The following is a 20,686-nucleotide window of genomic DNA, read 5'->3' on the forward strand; positions in this document are numbered from 1 at the left end:
AGCTCCTGGCTCCTGGTGCACCTCTGGCCGTTGAAGCTATTTGGGGGGTGAACCAGCAGATGGAGGACCTCTCTCTCTCTCTGCATGTGTGTGTGTGTGTGTGTGTGCGCACGCGCCTCTCTGTAACTCTGCCTTTCAAATAAATTTTTTAAAAAGGAATATACCTAAGTATAATAAAGGCCATATGTAATGAGCCAATTGTTAACATCATTATGGATAGGGAAAAATTAAAGATTTTTTTCTCTCTGACCTGGAACAAGACAAGGATTTACCACTTTCATCATAGTATTGGAAGAGAAATAAAGTACAATGAAATTGGAAAGAAGAAAGTCAAATTTTCATTGTATGCAGAGGACATTATCTTATATAGAGAAAACCCAAAATATTCTACCAAAATCTCTTGAAGTCTATTTTTAAAACTCCCTAAATTACAAATTGTTGTGTACCTTAAATGGTACAATATTTTTATTCAAGTCTCAATTAAAATAATATACTACCTATAAGTATAAAGAAGAAACACTTAAATGTATATATGCCCACCATCTGGCTCAGATCTGTCATCTTATAGAAGGAAACCAAATCTTCCACCAGCAAATCAACTTACTATTATTTACCTGATCAGGGAAGTATACTACAAGACCGTTTCAACATGATGTCAGACAGTGTACAAGTGACAGAGATTCCTTCCTGTCTCCCAAACACAGTCAGCTAGATCATGTTTTATGTTGAGTTGATCCCTCAATCATTACATAGTGCCCTTTGTCATCTTTTTAAACAGTTTTTGTATTAAAGTCTATTTTGTATGATATTTGGATGGCTACAGCTGCCATTTTTTACTTTCTGTGACTATGTTTTTTTTTTTTTTTTCAATTCTTTCACTTTCAGTCTGTGGGTATCTTTGTTGGTGAGATGTGTTTGTTTGTAGTCAACAAAGAGATGGGTCTTGTTTTTTAATACACTCAGCCAGTCTATTTCTTTTAACTAGAGAGTTAAGGTCATTTACATTCAAGGTTACTATTGATAAGTATTGGCCGGCGCTGTGGCTCACTAGGCTAATCCTCCGCCTTGCGGCGCTGGCACACCAGGTTCTAGTCCTGGTCGGGGTGCCAGATTCTGTCCCGGTTGCCCCTCTTCCAGGCCAGCCCTCTTCTGTGGCCAGGGAGTGCAGTGGAGGATGGCCCAAGTCCTTGGGCCCTGCACCCCATGGGAGACCAGGAGAAGTACCTGGCTCCTGCCTTCGGATAAGCGCAGTGCGCTGGCTGCAGCACACCAGCCATGGCGGCCATTGGAGGGTGAACCAACGGCAAAGGAAGACCTTTCTTCCTGTCTCTCTCTCTCACTGTCCACTCTATCAAAAAATAAAATAAAAATAATAGATAAGTATCGACTTTTTCATGCCATTGTTCCATAAATATTCCTATTGTTCCATAAATATTCTTATTGGATTTCCTTTGTACTTTTACTGGGAGAATTTCTGCCTTCACATTCTTTCATAATGTTGGCTATTTTCTGTGTTCTTGTGTGTAGTACATTCTTAAGCATTTTTCGTAAGGCTCTACAAGGGGGACAAATTCAATTTCCGTTTGTTATAAAAGATCTTTATTTCAGCTTCATTGTTAAACTGGAGATTTGCAAAGTGTATTATTCTGGGTTGACAGGTTTTTTTTCTCTTCAGGTTTGTATAATGTCTCTCCATTTTCTCTCAGACTATGAGGTTCCTGATGAGAAATCAGCTGTGGGTCTAATTGGAAATCCTGTGAAAATAATCTGGTGTTTCTCTCATGCACATTTTAGAATATTTTCATTCTGTTTTACTGTTGAAAGTTTGACCACAATGTGTCATGATGAAGATGTTTTCTAGTCATGTCTATTAGGAGTTCTATGTGCTTCTTGTACTTGTATGTCCCTTTCTTTCTCTAAATTGGGGAAATTTTCTGTAATCATTTCAATAAATAGGCCTTCTAGTCCATTCTTTTCCACACCTCAGGAACTCCTGAGATTCGTAGCTTGGGTCATTTGATAGTATTCCATAAATCTCCAACACTGTTTTTAAGATTTCTAATTTCTTTTTGTTTTTCTTTAGCCCTCAGATGAGTGGGTTCAACATTCATCTGTGCCACTGTATGAACCACACAAATGATATGCACTCTGAGCACAGTACCTATTGCAATAACCTGCCCCAGGCAACCAAGGATCTCCAAGCAGGTAGAACCACATCCAGTTATTGCCTAGAGAACCAGCTACACCCTGCACCCTCTCATGCATGGAATAAGTCCCCAAAATCTCAGCACACAAGGCTCCCACAGTCACTGGGTGTAGAGGTTCTGCTCTTCCCTGCCAGGTTGCCCAGTCCACAGAGAGGCAGATGTTCCCCAAACCAGATCCACCAAGGTGGCTTTAGCCCCAGAGCCTGTGGTATGTTGGGAGGCTGGGGGTATCTCACAGTCTTCAAGGGTGCTCAGCCAGCTGTCAATCCTCCTAGCCTGGCTCAAAGTCAATGGGGACTGTGGATTTTTTCCCTCTGCTAGTACTACTAAAATGGCATCCTGTCTCAGCCAGTTGCTGCACACACGCACAAAGGCTTCTGCAGCTGCCACCCACACCCCAGATGGTACCTGCCTTCTCTCAGCAAGACAGTGGCACCATTGTGGGAAGGATGGGGTGAGAGAAATGTGTCCTTTTTGCTTCCACGAGGTCTGCAAGTAACTGGTAGCCTCTAGGGCTCTACATGAGACTCATGCCATGCTCTTCCTTTGGTTATATCACCACAGGTTGCTGCAGTCTTGTCTCATCTGCATCTCCAAGCTGTCACCCACTCCAGCTCAGCTGCTGCAGTAGCATGTTTTGTCCATGTTTGTGCTACACATCTGCACCTTCCTCACAGGTCTACGGCATTGCTCTGCCTTCTATGGAATTTCCACAGCAATTTTCTAATTCTCCCGAGAGTGCACTTCCTACAATTTGTTTTACTATTTATTTCTAGCCTAATGCTATACATTCTTTCCTATTCCGACATCTCAGAATCCTCAACTGATTTTTGTAAGTTGATTTTGTGTCTTGCAACATTATTAAACAGTTTTTCAAACCACTTTTTGTGGAATCTCTACAGATTTTGGCATATCCCAATCAAAATACTCAAATTAGAGAGATGTTTGCTCTGGAAATTCTACAGAAAGAAGAGACACTGTGCAGCAGCAGAGATGCTAGAATCACATAGCCGTAAGTGTGACACTGCCAGCTACTCCCACAACCAGTATCATGAAGAGACACATCTTCTTGGAGCAAGGTGAGAAGAGCCTGTGGCAGCCAATTTCACTAAATTTCTTGTGGAAGAACCTCACAGAGCACACTGATTTTGAGGCTAGCCAGGAGTGCTAGAAGCGGATACAGTACCTACTTAGTCCTATGAAAGGAGAAAACATTGCTTTCTTCCAATCCTCCCTCAAGGACACCTAGTGACCAGTAGGGAAGGAGGACCCTTTTAATAAGGTAAGTAGAGGCTGCTGCAGCCTGCGCATGATTGGGGGATTTTTTTTTTGAGAGATAAATCCATGATTATGACTTACTTTGAGTCTGGCCTGGAGGGTTCAGAAGATGTGAGTGCCTATCAGGCAGGCAGCCTGCTCTGGAAAGACCTCAACTCTCTCCATAGATGGGTGAGGCTCATGGGGCTCAGAGTGTCCCTTGATCCTTGTGACTACGGTATCTGTGCATTCTATGACTGTGGGAATTCTGTGACTGCACAACAGGGTAGGGTGTGGCTGAATCTCTGAACACTGTGTCTGGCTTCAGAACTTTAGTGCTCCCTGAGTGCCTGGAGTGGGTCATCAAAGATGATTCCTTGCTCACACTTAAGAATGCACAGATCATTTGTGTGGTTCATGTGCCTGGGTGAGTGGGGTGTAGCCACTATGGGGTCATCCTGGAGGGTTGGTTCAGTTTGTTAGAGAGGGAGTGAATCTGTGATCACACCAACCAATGCAATCACACCCTCCCCACCTGTTGATGATAAAGGAGATTTACTGTATCTAACATGGGTGTCACCCTGGACTACAGCACCATATTTGAGCACTGCCCAAAGCTCCTTGGCCTCACCTAGCATACACCTCTGGATATCCACTGAAGGAGTAGAGAGTGCACTAAGCTGTAGAGACATATTTCAAAGATAAAAGTCATCACAGGAGAAAACCAACAGGCATTTTAAAAATGCCTAAGATAATCATACAAATACAAGAAAAATGAAAAAGGAAGACAATATGATTCCTCAAAAGGAGCACAATGTTTCACTATTATAATGTGAAGATGGAGAGACTGGTGAAATTCAAAAGAAGATTATAAGATTACTTAAAATCACACAGAAGCAAACATATGAGTTAAAGAAATCCATATATGACTGGAATGAAAAATTCTGCCAAGAGATAGAGATATCAAAGTTAAATCAAACTGAATTATTAGAATTGAAGAACTCAATATAGTAAATAAAAGTTACAGTGGAAAGCCTTAACAATAGAGTCAGTGAGGCAGAAGAAATAATATCTATGCTAGAAGACAAATCCTTGGAAATAGAGCAAAAAAAGAGAAAGTAGTGTTTGGAATTTATGAGATACTATCAATTGCCCAAACATAAATGTCTTATGAGTTCCTGGAGGTGTGCCAGGAGATAATGGAATAGAAGTTCTATTTAGTGAAATAATAGCAGAAAACTTCCATAATTTAGTGAAAGATAAGGGGCAAGAAGCACATAGAACTAATAATAGATATGATCAGAAATGATATTTACCACAATACATTATAGTCAAACTTTCAAAAGCAAAGCATAAAGAAAAGATCCTAAAGTGTGCACAAGAGAAATGACAGATTACATTCAAAGGATTTCCAATTTGATTGACAACTGATTTCTCATCAGAAACCCAATAAGTGGGGAGAGAATGAAGAAACATAGTCCAAATGCTAAAAGAAAAACACTAACAACCCAGAATACTTTAACTAGCAAATCTCTCATTTGTAAATGAAAGTGAAATAAGACCTTTCAAAACAAATAGAAGTTGAAAGAATTTGATACTACTCATCTAGCCTTACAAATGATTCTTAAGGATGTGCTACACATGGAAACACAGACAGATACTCATCCTGAAAGAATGTGAAGGCAGAAAATCTCCTAGTAAAATTACAAAGAAAATCCAAATAAAACAATATGAATACTTATGGAACACTCAACAAACTCAAAAGGCAACTCACAGAATGGGTGAAAACATAAAGGATTAGTAGCCAGAATATATAAGGAGTCGAGAAACTCAACAACAGTAAAGCAAGCAATCCAGTTAAGAAATGGGCAAAATGAAATCAGCATGAGAAAGAATTAGCTATACACCATGTTTATAACTGCTCAACTCAAAATAGCTAAGATGTGGATTCAACATATTTGTCCATCAACTAATGACTGGATAAAGAAATTTCAATATATCTACAATGATAGAATAATACTCAGCCATAAGAAAGAATGAAATCCTGTCTTTCACATCAAAATGTATGCAACTGGAGACCATTATGCTTAGGATAAACCAGTTCCAAATAGACAAATGTCAGATTTTTTCCAGAATTTTTGTAACTATATACAGACTACAAAAGAATTTATGCATATAAGCAAAATTTACATTTTGAGATTTGATTATTGTTTATAGCCCCACTCTATACTCTTTAGTAGCAGTGATTTTCTAGTTACTAATTATTGAATTCTTTATTTAGTTGAGGATTAACCTTATGATTATAAAGAAAGTTGAAAATATGGCATTGTATAAATTAACAGAAAAATAAGAAAAGAAGGAGGGAGGCCATGACTGAGGGGATGAGGGAGGGTAGGATAAGAAGTGCTAGTATGCCATTATGCTCTTAAAATTGTGTATGTGAATTTGTTCTTTTTTGATAAACAAAAAAAATTAAAGAAATATATCTGAGCAGATGTTTCATCTTTTCTAGTAAACCATCCCATTATTTTTCACTCATAAGTGACGATCCTTAAAAAATCTCCCTTTATCTCTGTGTCTCCCTCTTTTTTTTCCCCATTTTACTTTATTTTATTTCTCATGCATGGGAAAACTGAGGCACAGAGAGGTAAAGTGACATGTTCAGGTCACGCAGCAAGTTAGTGACAGATCCAGGGAGAGAATCTAGGCTCCTTGACCCCCAACCACCCTGTGCTTACTGACAAATACCAATCCCTCTCCACACAGCCAGAGCAGCCCCACAGAGCTGCAACTACAGATCCAGATGACTCTCTTGTGGGTTTCATCCATTTTCATCTGCTGTAACATTAGCAGTATGGGCTCCAAATTAAGGTACTGAAATTCAATCACTTCATTGATACCTCAAAGAACAGCCTACAGGCAAATCTCTCGAGAATAATGAGCTGACGCATTAAGAAGACTGCTCACAATTAGTCTAAATCATGGATAATGGGCAGAGGCACTAAACTGTCACCAGTTCTTGTCATATAATTCTGGTCAAACATAACAGCATATAATAACTCTAGTGATTATATTAGAAGTAGTTATATACAAAGACAGACAAGTTAAAGCAGCTTTTAAAATAGCTGAACAAGGAAACAACTAACTATTGCACGATGCCCTTGTAAAGTTACTGCTATGAATGGACGTGGTAAAATCTACAATGCTCCATAATTTATAGGTGCATTCTGATTACTTGATTTCTGATACAGGCAGCTCATAGTGTTAAAATCATAAGAAATACAGATCATTAAAACATTTTAGATTAAAGTACACATTTTGATTTAAATGAGCTAAACAGAGTTAAATAACTGGGTGACAATATGTTGTTTCAGCCTTATCTGAGTGAACACATCTTCTGTATGTTGTTGTGTGGCAATACTCTGACAACACTGGAATCCTAGCCCTGTAACTACACACACTGTGATTTATTCATGGTTACAGATATAGATGGTCAAGACATAAGAAGTGATTTGTGAATATAAATTACTAAACTGTAATGTAAAAGAAAAAAAAACAACTGAAGGCTTGCAAAAGACATCAGTGAAAACAAAATGAAGGCAGATCTGAAAATTTAAAAGAAAACATATGAAAGCTAGCTTTTGGTATCTGGTTTGCTTTTCTTCTTTTTTCTTTTTTTTCTTTTTTCTTTTTTCTTTTTTCTTTTTTTTTTTAAATCCAGTTTAACCTCTTCCTAGTTTTGTATTTCAAAAAGGTGCACCAAAACACTGACATTGTTTTTCCTAGCTAAATCTGTAAAACAAGAGAAGTATATAAATCAAAGAAAAAAGGGCTTAAAAAGGGGACTATCTGAATAAATGTGTGTATTAAAATGTGTAGCATTAATGAAATTCATACCTTTAGTTTTTTTGGGCTTGTTTAGTTCATTAAGAAGTACTGTAATATAAAGGCAAATAAAATGGATAAAGTTGCAAAGCCAAGAACAATGAGGGCTGCAAACTGTTCATCAGTAGGCATCATGCTCTTCATTTTGGGGTCATCTAAGCTCCCCATGTCCCCTGTAAGTATGACCTCGTTTTGTTGCAATACAAAAGCTGCAGATGGGCTGAAAGCTCCACTTAGCTCCTGAGAGGTGTCTAGACAGCGACGACACGCACACACGTGGAACCTGTAGTCCGTGTTGGTCTGGAGGCCTGAGATTTGGAATGTGGCTTCTTCTCCCTTGTACACCTGTTTGTACTCAGATTCTCTTCCAACCAATACCTGCAGAATGTAGTTAACAGGGTTGCCTTTCATTGGTGGGACTGTCTCCCATAAAATCTCACATGAATTTCCTTCCAACTGTGTTACTTGAGGTGCTTTGTTGGTGGGGGGAATACTTTTGGTGTGTCTCCCTCTTATTATCATGGGTAATATCCTACTTTCAGTCTTACCTGTGCCATTGTTTCAAATAAATCTTCAGCAAGGGCAAATAGCTTCAGCTTTCATCTACAAAAAGCTGGGTTCTAAAAGACAAAGGAAGCAACTGCCAAATTGTTAATAGTTAGCTCAATTCTAGAAGTCATTTCTGACTTCCTTTCTCAAATGGACAACTGACAGATTTTTGTATCACTCACTGATTCTAGAAGACTCAAATGTACTCACATGTCTTGTGATTAATTAGCCACTGCTATGCATGAGAAGGAGCCCAAGGATTATTTGTTCTTATGGAGATGGAATAGAATGTTTCTTGCAAAAAGAAATGACTGTGTATGACACTCTGCACCAGTGGTTTCTTAAAATATGTTGGTTATGAAATATGCTATCTTTAATATAATAGGCTTGGTCCAACATAACCATAACACATTAAACACAAAATAATTTTATTTAGTTATTTCCTGATAATTCAAGTAATTATCATTTATCTATTTAAATAATGTGTGTCCTTGACTTGTTCAGAATGAAAAAAAAAATGTTTTTCCAATGCAGGCAGTTGGTTAGTTACTTGAACTAAAGAATATAATCTCATAATAACTTTGCATAGGTTGAGGGTATTAGCTACCAATCACACAAAAAAAGAACATTAATCTCTTGATCACTAAAGCTAACAAGAGGAAAGTTTGATAATTTCATAACTTGTAGAGAATGGTGCTTGAACTATAGCCAAAGTTGAATAAATAAATTTATTTAAAGATATATTTTTAAGAAAAAAAATATACCACCTGAAGAAAACTACATAACTTAGAGAGTCCTGAACCCTGGCCAAAATCAACTAAAGTAAAATCTGCAAAGTACATAAGATTACATTTGATTACTTTTCAAACTACTTTTTTTTTTTAAAACTCAATCTCTCTCTTTTCAAAATTCATTCTCAGAAAAAGATAGAAGTGGAAAAGTTTAGTAGCAAATGTTGAATTTAGGAATATAGAAATTTATATCTTAGCTTCATCCTCATATATTCTCGAGGATTACTGAGAAGCTTTCTACTGACCAGATGACCTCTAAGGAAAAGTATAGGTTTCCTGACATGAGGACAACTGAAGAAAATTTTTACTGGCCTTCTTTAACCTACTACCCTACTTCTCTGCTTCCCTGTACTACTTTCCACACAGCCCTCTTCACATCTTTGTTCCTTAGGGTATAAATCAGAGGATTAAGAATAGGTGTAATTATAGTATAAAAGAGGGCAACAAATTTCCCATCATTCTCAGAATAACTTTGCATAGGTTGAAGGTATGTGTAGATGCCTGAGCCATAAAAAAGGGAGACCACTAGCAGATGTGAGCCGCAAGTTCCAAAAGCCTTTCTGCGTCCAGCCATTGACTTAACCTTCAGCACTGCTCTGACAATGTGTACATAAGAAACTAGAAGTAGTGTTGCAGGAATAACTAAAATTATGGTTCGGGCCACAAACATCTTGACCTCTGTTCCCCCTGTGTCTTCACAAGCCAATTTTACAAATGCAGGCAGAAGAAGTGGTTCAGTCGATGACTACAGAGAGGCATGGCCATCATAAGACCTGTCTGAATCATAGAGTTTATGAAGCCTATTGCCCAGGATGATATAGCCATTGCCTGGCAGAGATGGGAATTCATAATGGTTGTGTAGTGTAGTGGTCGACAGACAGCAGTGTAGCGGTCAAAAGCCATCACCACCAACAGCAAACACTCGGTGGAGACCAGGGTGAGGAAAATGAAAAGCTGGGCCACACATCCCCCATAAGTGATGGTCTGGTCAAGTCCATGAAGGTTGATCAAAAGCTGGGGCACAGTGCTGGTGGTATAGCAGAGGTCCAAGAAGGAGAGGTGACAGAGGAAGAAGTACATGGGTGTGTTCAGTCGGAGGTCCAGTCTTGAGAGAGCAATTATAGCAGTATTCCCAAAGAGAGTTAGAGAATAAGAAATTGAAATAAAGACAAAAAGGAAGACTTCCAGTTGAGGCCAATCTGAGAAGCCCACCAAAATGAATCGATCTCCAAAACTCATGTTGAAACTTCCCATAGCCTTTCACCTGTCCATATGTCAAAAGACAATGTAATATTTTTAAGAATATGTATTAAAATAATATTTCGCAGTATTCCCTAAATATTCCTCAATTATCTATGTTGCTATTCACTTCCTTTCTGTTCAGTCTTTATTCTTATTAGTCTCTTCATTAGACTTGAAATCATTGGATAAGGAATGATTTCACCTTTACTTGAACCAGAGTTCTTTCTCCCATTTTTCCATGATTTGAACCTCAATATTCACCACTTGGTATGTGATATTTCCTGATATGAAAGTAGAGGTCGTGTCCAGCCGTCTTGGCAGAATTCTGATTAGCACAATATTAAGTAATGTGAAAACTATATATTTTAAAAAATCTAAGGTTTAAATAGGTAAATACATTTCTATGTTATTTCTCATTGCTCCTTTTCATTTTCTTTGGGCAGTCATTTCATATTACTATCGATATCTAAAGAGTAAGATCAAAGATTTGAACTCTTAGTACTTATCTCCTTCCTTCTTCTTGATGAATATTGCCAGTGTACAAATTCTGGAAGCCCACATCATGACAACATCTGTCACTTTGCAAAATAAAAACAAATATCAACATTTTCTCACATGATAAATCCAATCCTCCACTACTGGGGAAGTTGTTCTCTCCTCTTTATGATCTTTGAAAAGTTTCACTGTAGCCTTGTCCCACTTAATGAGCTTTTTGAATATGTCCTCTCTCAACTTGAGCTCCAGAGTTGTAGAAAATACATAAGATTTTGAACTAATTAGGTCAATGAAACATTTGGCTCTCTGCAGCTTATTTTTACAAAAATGCTTTGATAAACATGGCAACTGGGATAAGAAGAAGTTGTTCTCCTCTAAGCTGATATTTATTTTGATTAAAATCTAAACAGGATTGTAAGAAAGCTGCACTTTGGAAATTTATATTTATTAAATAAAAGTTAAAAAATAGAATGTTTCAGAAAGCAAAAAGAAAAAAGAAGCTAGTTTAAAAAAGGAAATCAATGATCAACAGAAGCCTAGCATGTGTTCAGTCTTTTGACTAATTAACTCTTCCATTTTTTTTCAAAAGAAATTTTTTTTAAGATTTTATTTTTTTTTAAACTTTTATTTAATGAATATAAATTTCCAAAGTTCAGCTTATGGATTACAATGGCTTCCCTCCCATAACGTCCCTCCCACCCGCAACCTTCCCCTTTCCCACTCCCTCTCCCCTTCCATTCACATCAAGATTCATTTTTGATTCTCTTTCTATACAGAAGATCAGTTTAGCATACATTATGTAAAGATTTCAACAGTTTGCTCCCACACAGAAACATAAAGTGAAAAATACTGTTTGAGTACTAGTTATAGCATTAAATCTCAATGTACAGCACACTAAGGACAAAGATCCTACATGAGGAGTAAGTGCACAGTGACTCCTGTTGTTGACTTAACAAATTGACACTCTTGTTCATGGCATCAGTAATCCCCCTAGGCTCTTGTCATGAGCTGCCAAGGCTATGGAAGCCCCCTGAGTTCACTGACTATGATCATATTTAGACAAGGCCATGGTCAAAATGGAAGTTCTCTCCTCCCTTCAGAGAAAGGTACCTCCTTCTTTGATGACCCATTCTTTCCACTGGGATCTCACTCGCAGAGATCTTTCATGTAGGTTTTTTTTTTCCCCCAGAGTGTCTTGGCTTTCCATGCCTGAAATACTCTCATGGGCTTTTCAGCCAGATCTGCATGCCTTAAGGGCTGATTCTGAGGCCAGAGTGCTGTTTAGGACATCTGCCATTCTATGGGTCTGCTGTGTATCTCACTTCCCATGTTGGATCGTTCTCTCCCTTTTTATTCTATCAGCTAGTATTTGCAGACACTGTTCTTTTTATGTGATCCCTTTGGTTCTTAGTCCTATCATTATGATCAATTGTGAACAGAAATTGATCACTTGGACTAGTGAGATGGCATTGGTACATGCCACCTTGATGGGATTGAATTGGAATCCCCTGGTATGTTTCTAACTCTACCATTTGAGGTAAGTCAGCTTGAGTCTGTCCCGAATTGCACATCTCTTCCCTCTCTTATTCCCACTCTCATATTTAACAGCGATCACTTTTCAGTTAAGTTTCAGCACTTAAGAAGAATTGTGTATTGATTACAGTATTCAACCAAAAGTATTAAGTAGAACAAACAAAAAAAATACTAAGAGGGATAACATATTAAGTTGCTCATCAACAGTCAGGGTGAGGGCTGATCAAGTCACCGTTTCTCCTAGTGTTCATTTCACTTTAACAGGTTTCCTTTTTGGTGCTCAGTTATTTGTCACCTATCAAGGAGAACAAGTGATATTTGTCCCTTTGGGATTGGCTTATTTCACTCAGCCTAATGTTTTCCTAACAGGGATCACTTTTCAGTGAAAATTTAAACACCTAAGAATAATTGTTTGTTAATTACAGAGTTCAACCAACGGTACTAGAACAAAAAAAAATACTAAAATGGATAAAGTATTACATTGTACATCAACCGTTAGGACAAGAGCTGATCAAGTAGTTAAGTATACTGAACTGAAAAATCACAATGATTCGATAAATACTGTATCAAAGATTCCAGTAATGTACTTAGATGCCACCATTGATGCCTTTGTGGAAAGATGCAGAAAATGTGAATTAATAAGTATGTGTTAATTCACATATACTTTATCCAATATATCAAATTTATTTTTAGAGTGACCACTATAGTAGAGTCAATATCAGATAACCACTGTTACTGCTATATCAAAAATGTATAGCCCATTAACACAGAATATAATTTATTTCACAAAATTTTGATTATGATTAAAAATCTTACATATTCTGTCAGCTGCAAAAAAAAACATGCTATACACACTTTTTTATCTCCATCATTAATTTTTAAGTTCTGTGCAATGGGGTCTGTCTTTGTCCTCAAATGTATCATTATCAAACACTGCAATGATTTTAGAATAAAAAGCTCTTAAGAAATATTGTTGAATGAATTAATGAATGTATTATTAAAGTTGTCACCATGCCTGGTAAACACAGTGATACAGAAATGTTTGTTTCTTGTAACATATGAAAGAACTAACACATCTGCAATATTTCTCATTTAATGATACTAGATTCTTAACTATTCTTGCTCTATATTTTTAATAGTTATGTCTATATTGACTTGAATATTGCTTAATACATTCACAATTGAACAAAAGTTTAAAAATATAATTAATACAATGACAGATCAATAATCCTAAAGAATTTCAAAATACTAAATACAAGGAGACTTAAACAAATAACGAGCTACCATATTAGAAAAAATGGAATAACTTTCAACAAAGAAAATTGATCTTACCTTGAAAACCTCAGTTTGATAAGTATGTAATGGAAGTGACCAAGTATGCAAACTTGACAGTCATTCAATAAAAATAGAAGACAAAGATGAGTTGAGGATGTCCCTACCAAAACATAAACCCAAGTCAACAACCCACTGACAGCTGAATTTTAACAAGTGTAAGCTGAGACTACATAAAAATTATAATAGAGGCTATTGAGCTCTCAAGTTTGCAGAGAAATATAAGGGTCATTTTCCAAAGCCCTTTATACCAACTGATGAATGACTCTCCTACACAGACTCTCAAATCAAGAGCTTATTTATTGAAGTCTGTCTCAATTTATCATCTGTAGTCTTTTGCTCCTCTCTCTACTCCATATTTATGTCTTTTATTCCTCAATTCATCATGTCAAACATTTTCTTTTCAATATCCTTCAGTAATAGCCACTCTGTCACCTTGCACCAAATTCTGAAGAATGCAATTGTTTATAGCCTTCCTGATTAAAATCAAGTTAATAAATTCTGAGAACAATACAAATGTCCAACACAACACTATTAAGTATTCTCAGTTTTGCTAAATTTCCTTTAACATCCTTCTCAATGAGTCTGATTCACCAGAAGTGACTATGGTCAAGACTTTACATTTTAAAAAATCTCCTTTCACCCTATGTTCCTTTTTAGTTACTGCATTATTTCTTCCTTTTCATAAGTAGAAAGCATTGCATGTGCTCAGCCTTTACCTCTCTGTCAACTCACTCTTCAATGTATCACAGTATGGATGGTTTCTTATCTATATTTTATGAAAAAATACAAGTAATATTTCTACTGTCATATTTGTCAGAACATTTGATGTTTTGACTATGTTAATTTTATCAAAAACACTTCCTTTGCCTTCCTGAATGTTTCCACCTTCTCTGGCCATCTCTCATTCTCTTTTATGTGCCCCTCTTTCTCTGTGCATTAATAACATGGTGGGGTTTCCCATCACAGTTATACCCCATACCATCTTCTGTTAGTATTCTATATGTTTCCTGAAAATCCTGTCCTTCCTAGGGCTAGAATTTCTCTTCACTCCCACTATCTCTTCTGAATTCCACACTCCTATAATCCACCTGTTTTATTCCATTTTATGCCACTAATATACAATGTCATACCCTGGGTCATTCATAAAAAAGAAAAGTTGGGGGACTGGCATTTTGATGTAGTGGGTAAAGCCACCTGCTGCTATACTGGGATCCCATAGGGGCACCTTTTGAGTTCCTGCTGCTCCACTTCCAATTCCCTGCTGGTGGCCTGGGAAAAGCAGCTGAAGAGATAGCCAGAGTGTCTGGGACTCTATCACCCTTGTGGGAGACAAGGCTTAAGCCTGGCCCAGCCCTCCCTGTTGTGGCCATCTGGAGAGTGAACTAGTGGATGGAAAATTCTCTCTCTCTCTAACTCTGGCTTTCAAATTAATATTTTTTAAAAAAGAAGAAAAAGAAGAAGAAACATTGGAGCTGGTATTCAGTCTTCTAACTAAATGCTGGTTAAAATGTCAGCATCCCATATTTGAGTGCCTGTATTCAAATTGCAGCTCTGTTCCTGATTCCAGCTTCCTACAAATGTGAACACTAGAAGGTTCCCTGCAAAGTACTTGGGAGGCCTAAAATATGTTTCCAGCTCCTGGCTTTGAGCCTGGATCACCCCAACCCAGGCACTTGAGGATTGAACCATGAACAGATGGAAACTCTGTCTTTTCTCTTTAATTCTCTCTCTTCCTCTATCCTCTTAAAAAAAACAAACATTTAAAAACAGAGAAAAAAGTTCAATTTTGATGATGATTCTGGTCCATGATCGGGGGGCATATCTGGTGATGGCCTCCTTGCTGACACAGTCCTAAAGCAGTAGGTATTACATGGTAAGAGACTGGAAGTGTGGGAGATATCTGTCTAAACTGAATTTTATAACACTCTCCTTAGGCTGTTCCACAAACTCAATACTCCATTAATCCAGTAATCACATGAATGTATCAACTCTTGTAGATCCTACCTACTCCCATCCTATAACATCTCTTAATGGGAATTAAATTTTAACATGTGTTCTTAAAGGGATAAATCATATTATAAGCATAACTTTGTCTGTATTAAACTCACCTTTTTTCAACTTTCATTTAATAAATATAAATTTCCAAACTAAAACTTTTGAATTATAGCGGCTTTTCCCTCCATAACTTCCCTCCCACCTGCAACCATCCCATCTCCCAATCCCGCTCCCATCCCATTCTTCATCACGATTCATTTTCAATTATCTTTATATACAGAAGATCAACTTAGCATATACTATGTAAAAATTTCAACAGACTGCATCCTCAAAGACACACAAAGTATAGTGTACTGTTTTAGTAGTAGTTTTACCATTAATTCGCATAGTACAACACATGAAGGACAGAGGTCCTACATGGGGAGCAGGTGCACAGTGACTCCCATTGTTGGTTTAACAATTGACACTCTTATTTATGACATCAGTAATCACCCGAGGCTCTTGTCATGCGCTGACAAGGCTATGGGAGCCTCTTGAGTTCACCAACTCCGATGTTATTTAGACAAGGCCATAGTCAAAGTGGAAGTCAATTACCAGATAACTAATGATAGTTCTTTCAGCTCTAGATCCTGCTGAAAGTATTCAAATCCACCAATTCTAAGATTAGTTATACTACTTCACCAGCTACTTCCGAAAAAAAAAAAATGAAAGATATTTCCTACAATTTCTCTTGTTCTCCTGCCTCCTAACCAACTTGGAGCTTCCCCATGTGTCCTTGTGTGGCATTCCATGACCCCTTCTCCATAAATGTGAGTAGTCATATATTAGAGGGTCTATGAGCCTCGCCTCACAATACCTTCATAATAATATATACCAGTTAAAGAAAAATCTTCTTACTGATCATCCCCAAATGGATATCTCCTGGGAGCACAAACTCAGTATGTATGTTTTGCTGCTATAAAACTTCTTCCTTTCCTGTGTGCCATTCTGTTCCAGGAACATTATAAAAGTGACACAGTTTAATAAAGCAGAAAATGGGCTGTCAACCTCTACATTGTCATAATTCATAGCTTATTACTTCATCAAAGACAATAGTTCTCAATACCCTCAACAGCAGGCAAGTCCCCTTAAGAGGCACTTGGCTATATTTGGGGATTTTTTGGTGATTCAAATAGGATCTAGTTGGTTTAAGCTACACATCCTAAAATCAGAATATATCCAACCCCTGAGATACACAGAATTATCTGGCCTCAAAAAACCAATAGTACTGAAGTTGAGACATTTTCCTCTAATAGTTTCCTTTGAGTTCTCTAGTGTGAGCTAAACCATTTGCTATATTATTCTATGGAACATTGTACTTTCCACATACAATGTACTATATTCAACATTAATTTCGGATCTATTTCCATATCCCACCAAATTAGAACTTAAAGAGTTTAGAGCTGTATCTTTCTTGTTCATATTTGCAGTTTTAGTGCCATGAACAATGATTGGATATCAGTATGATCAATAATTAAATCATTGAGATTGTAGCTCATTAACAGGTCCTTAGAAATGTACTATGTATTGCCAGTTTTAGTTTTATTTAGAAAGTGAGATGCAGAGCTTGTTCTGTTTCCTTAGCATCCCACCCAATCCTGATATTCTGTATTTTTACAATCTTATTATTATTCTTTGAAAATTTAACCTCCATTGCTAATCTCTTGGACACACAGGAAGTATTTTGATGTTTGTATGTATAATGGTGTTCATTTTTCAAATTAAAAACAACAATGATTTTCTGCTTTCAACTATTTGTGTTGCTGTATATGTGAATGTATACATAATAATTACAAATAATAAATCTGAGGTCACAAATCATATTTAAAAATCTTTTCAATAACATGCTGTACTATAACATGCCAATCCATTAATTTAATATTTTCAGACTATGTAATAAAGCTACTGTTGAGTCATAAAACTTAATCTCCAATCTGAGCAAAGGAGGAGATTTGACAAATTTTACAAATCATTATTTCATGGTTAAAATTTCATCTTTAATTTGAATTCAATTTAAGTTCCTTCTTATCTATATCAGTAAGTGTAGGTGTTAAATTAGTTTTTGGAAGATTAAACTTACTATCAAACCTTAACAGGAAACAACATAGCTTTCTACTCATTCTCCTTCAGATACTCCACTTATGCATAATCACTCATTCTTTTATTTTGATCCAGTATCCTTATATTAGAACTTACAAATATCTTATTCAATGTTAAGTCTTTAGGCTGATCCTTAAGACGCTATCCCCAAATATCCAGTAAAAACTCACCAAAATTTTTCAGTATATGACAGGATAACTACAAGTTGAGTCCAGTCAGAGTGATTGACATTGAAAGTCTGAGTTAACAAACTGTTTGGTGTAACTCTGACTCTCCACGCAGAACATTGAAACCAGTTAGGATGAATTAAATCCTGGTGTCTACTCTGGTAAGACTTCCTTAATTATCTTCAACAGCTTTGACCATGCCCCTATCCTGGATCTGATTCATATCATTTAATTTGTATATTACAGACTTAGCATCATAAGATTTGATATCTTGAGTTTATTTCATAATTATTTTAACCCTCACATTTTACATAAAAATCATTTCTGTATATATTTGAAGTTGAAAGAAAAGACATGCTAGTGATTATTATTTTTTGACATTCTTTTTGCAGTTGAATGGGTAGATGTACGGTTGGGTGGAGAAGAGAGAAACACTCTTCCAATGCTAAAACATGTTCTTGCATGAATTTAACATATCTATGTGCTCATACAGAGGTCTCAGTACATTAGAATCCAATGTTAATCTCCAAATGGAATGTTTCTGTTTTTCTCGATCTTAATTGTTCTGTTCAAAAAAAAAAGCAAAAAGAAAATTACTGAATTTACCTTCCTCAAATCTAATGGCCTTAAAGTGATGGGGGACTCACTGTAGATTAGTGCCATGTGGAAGCCTGAAAAGACACACTTCTCTTTGGTCCTGATTTGATCTGTTAGATGGAGGACTTGCACAAGTACTCTAGTCATGGAGAACACATGATTGCATCTGGTTCTCTTCCTTGGCAGATGAAACTTTTGAGTCTCATAACCTAAGATGTGGAAGCATCCTCTTGCTCATTATAATGATCTCACAGCAAAGTAACTCTGACAGTAAGACTGAGCATACTAATTCTGCCCAGAGGACATTGCCAAGGGCCCTTCCAAGGAGTGGAGGGAGATTTGTTTACCAGTTGATGCCTTGGAGAGTTCTGGTCCCAAAAGTGATAATTAAAATAAACTAGCACTTTAAGGTCTAGCTAATAATAAACTAGCTAGTGACTAGCACTTTAAGATCTGTCTAGCAAGTCAAAATTCTCTATATCCCCCATATTCTATATTCTGCCCAACCAAGGTTGTCTACTGAGTGTCCTCAGAATATGCTTTCTCATTTGGTTCATGGAACTCTCCAACCCAAGATTCATGAATTCATTATATTTCCCCTTACTTTGACCTAAATCCTACCAACTCTTCACCAATCAAATTCTATGATTCTCTTGAAAACTACCATGTTCAGTTTCCGGGACTCTATATATTCTTATTTATTTGTATCAATGATCCAACAAAAGGTTAATTTTCTTTATGATAATCTTGTTCTTTTACATTTCCCTCTCACACAGAATCTTTGTGTTAGTATTTCTTATTTTATATGTTTTATCCACAGCAAAATGTAAAAAGATAATGTCTAAATTTATCAATTATTTGAACAATAAATACCATTCTGTGCACCATGTGAAATAAAAAAATTAACATTTGAAATGATTTATATTTATAGAAAGTTGATAATTATGTACAGGAAATAGCTCTGCTATTACTAGTTTTGCAGTCTTGAAAGGTTTCTCAAGATGCTTGAGCTTCAGTTTATCTGCCAGGAAGATGATTTTTATATGATGTATCCCATACAACATTTTGCAGATTAATAATTTGGTGGATATAAAAAGTGTGTAGGGGCTGGAGCTGTGACATAGCTGTGACATAGGCCTCTGCTTGCAGTGCCAGCATCACATTTGGGCGCTGGTTCAAGTCCTGGCTGTTAATCTTCGGATCTACCTCTCTGCTAATGACCTGGAAAAGCAGAAGCAGATGTCCTAAGTGCTAGTCCCCTTGTACACATATGAGGAACCCGGAGAAGGCTCATGGCTTTTGGCTTCAGATCAACTCAGCTCCAGCCATTGTGGTCATTTGGGGAATGAACCAGTGGATGGAAGACCTTTCTCTGTATCTCCCTCTCTTTGTAATTCTACCCCTGAAATAAATAAAAGTGTGCATGTGGTAGGCATTCTTCACTTAAAGTAATCAGTGTTAAAATAATGCAAACATCTTTTCAGTGCTTGCTCTTTGCCTGAAACAAATACAGAAAATATAAGCTGTTAATTGAATTAAGTCCACTGGATAAAGAGGAAAATATATCTGAAATAATTACAATCATATTTGTAAATTTAATAGTCTTCCCCTCCACTCAGAGAACTTAAAACCCTAAAAATATTTGAAAAACTCTCACCTCACTGGATCTTACTTTACATATAACAAAAGCATATGCCACTAAATGCTGTTACAAATCATAAATAATGTCACTTTCCTGAGATGACTGGGTAAAAAAACTTCATAGATTAATTGGACCATGAAAAAAATTGCTAACACATATGTAGTACTTACTATCTGCCAGGCACTACTCTAAGAACTTAGTGCATATTAGCTAAATTAATTTTCACAGTAGATGTGTGTTGTGGTAGCTATCATTTTTATTCCTATTCTATACAAGAGGACACAGAGACATTCACTTATTAATGGACATTTAGGTTGTTTTCTCTCCTTTGGTTATTATAAATAAAAATGTCATTTGCCATGTATTAATGAATTTTCATACATTGTACACATTGATGTTTATAACTTCAAAGAATGGAAAATAATGAAAATAACGATGTGGACCATACATTTTGAAAATGTGGAGAGGGCCGGCGCTGTGGCGCAGTGGGTTAACGCCCTAGCCTGAAGTGCCAGCATCCCATATGGGCACCAGTTCAAGACCCGGCTGCTCCTCTTCTGATCCAGCTCTCTGATGTGGCCTGGGAAGGCAGTAGAGGATGGCCCAAGTCCTTGGGTCCTGCACCCATGTGGGAGACCCGGAAGAAGCTCCAGACTCCTGGCTTCGGACTGGCGCAGTTCTGGCTGTTGCGGTCAGCTGGGGAGTGAACCATTGGAAAGAAATCTCTCTCTGTATCTGCCTCTCCTCTCTCTGTGTAACTCTGACTTTTGAATAAATAAAATCTTCAAAAAAAGAAAATGTGGAAAAGAGCTATTTTCTATAGATGTCATTCCTCTACAGAGTTAAAAAAAA

At 36.9% G+C, this 20,686-nt stretch overlaps 1 pseudogene; it reads right to left on the bottom strand.

Annotated features, from left to right (window-relative positions):
• Positions 1-9,014: 9,014 nt before the first annotated feature.
• LOC100349329 (olfactory receptor 2Y1-like) lies at positions 9,015-9,989 on the bottom strand (annotated as a pseudogene).
• Positions 9,990-20,686: the final 10,697 nt, after the last annotated feature.

The sequence above is a fragment of the Oryctolagus cuniculus genome, chromosome 14 (genome assembly GCF_964237555.1).
Source record: "Oryctolagus cuniculus chromosome 14, mOryCun1.1, whole genome shotgun sequence".
Lineage (NCBI taxonomy): Eukaryota > Metazoa > Chordata > Mammalia > Lagomorpha > Leporidae > Oryctolagus > Oryctolagus cuniculus.